Source organism: Pinus tabuliformis, chromosome X, assembly GCF_031772625.1.
Source record: "Pinus tabuliformis cultivar Carrire ecotype Pingquan chromosome X, CPIR1, whole genome shotgun sequence".
Taxonomy (NCBI): Eukaryota; Viridiplantae; Streptophyta; class Pinopsida; order Pinales; family Pinaceae; genus Pinus; species Pinus tabuliformis.
The window spans coordinates 964861476-964863660 of record NC_142308.1 but is presented as its reverse complement, the minus strand read 5'-3'; positions in this window follow the sequence as shown (position 1 = coordinate 964863660).

Below are 2185 nucleotides of genomic sequence, written 5' to 3'. Positions count from 1 at the left end.
AACGATTATTGTTAAATGGATTCACTTCTCATCATAATTGAATAATCTTTATTATCAATTGCTTTCAGACATTATTGTAGATCACACATATCACGTTACTCCAAGGATAGTTATAGTTAGATAATGTTTTAGATTAGGATAAAACTGCACATGAATTTTAATTTAAACTAGATTAGTTTTAGGACAAGCATTATCCCAAATCTCAAACACCACCCCATTCGCACAATCATAAAATAGATTGGGAAATTGGTCCCATCATCCCCAGTCGGAGCCGCTACTCCAAACGGAAATGGAGCTACCAACCAAGGTCCAAACTGGGTGGTTATCCCCCATTGTTGGGGCTACAATTTTCAAACCTTCAACATTTTTGGTGCTAGAAGGAGGGCATGACTGTGAGTGGAAAGTAAATCTAAATCTACAGGCCATTCTGAGAGTAAACCTCCCTCACCATCACCTCCAACTTCTCGTTCACATTCTAAATCTCCTGACCCCAAGAGAGAAGTTTCAAAGAAAAATACATAGCCTACTGCTGAAATCCTAAACAAGCCAGGCAGTTCTTCTTCTGAACCCCCTAAAGTACAATCTTTGATTCATAAATTGCAAGGGATATCAATATCTCAAGAAAAATATGAGTTATCCCAAGGCAGTGTCACTTCTCAAATTATCCCATCTCAACGACTAACTAGACCATAGAGTGAAAAGCTTGGAATCCCACCATTTGAATTCCCTCTACCAAGTCGTAAGAAAGCTAGGAAAACACCATCAGAATCTCACAGTGAGGTTCTTTCATCATCTATGTCCATTCCATCTGTAACATCTCAAAGTTACACATTCGCCCCCAAACTTCAGATCATGATTCACACAGGTACAGGAGCAACACCTTCCTCTACCCAATCACCTTCAAACCCTACTGCAACACCCTCTTCTAGTCACGTCCCAACAATGGCACAGAATCCTCTAAGGCCATGGACCAACCCAGGAGCTATTAGAATGGCTAGACCTTTATCCCAATTTCCAGCTCATCCAAAGAAATGGTTACCTAAATTCAATCCTGATAATGACTTGCTAGCTGAAGAACATATAAATAATTTCATGTTGTCCATTAATTTGAATGGAGTAGCAGAAGAAGACGCAGTTGTAATATTTTTCCCATATACTCTACAAGGAGCAGCAGGATCATGGTACTTCTCATTACCATCAAGTTCCATTAATAGCTGGAATACTTTTCAAGAGGAATTTTTTACTAAATTTGGAGATGATAGATCGATAGCAACCTTAATTAATGACCTCTCCAATTTAAAAGCTGAGCCAAGAGAACCTATCAAGGACTTCAACTGTCGTTTCAACAAACTACTATTGAATAAAATATTAGCGGCATCTAAGCCTAGCGATGAAGTCTAAAATGAATGGTACATCTCTGCTCTACCGTCAAATACAACTACCTTTGTTGATAGAGCTACCAAACCAACCTTGGTAGAAAATATGAAAAAGGAAATAGCTATAGAAAAACGCATTCTAGCCGTAGAAAAGAAAAACGCATTGGAAGAAAGAAAATCTAAGAAAGTAACTTTTAGAGATGATTCTAGGAAGAAACCACCAAGGGATCCTTTTGATCTAGAAGGATTACAAAAAGTCCTCAAGACCATGTCTAATGAACTGGTTGACATAAAAAAACAAGTAGCAGAAACTTCCTCCAAAAAACTTTTTAGACCATTTAAAAGGAATTCCCCAACTAATTCCAAACCTCTAAATGCTATATCAAATTTTGAATCAGATGGAGATGAGGAAGAGGTTTCAAATTAATAACAAACGAACAAGGAGGAAGTAGCAGAATTACAAGGGATGTGGGATTTTATCCTTCCCAACAAGGAAAATCAAGAAGAACTGCCTATTGCTACTAGAAGTAAAAATCAGCTTGATCCACCCCAATCAAATTCAAAACAGAAAGCTTCAATGCCACCTCCTAGAGATAAAGTCATAGGAAATAAATCTTCACTGAAATCCACTCAAACAAACCCTACCCAATTGGATTCTTCACCTTCATCTAAAACTCTGATAGTTTCTAACGAAATGGAATACAATATTATTTATGATATGAAGAAAACTAGGGCAAACATCACCTTTCATGAGCTTAGTAAATTAAAACATCAACAGAAGCTAATTCTCAAAGAACTCAAAGCAGTAC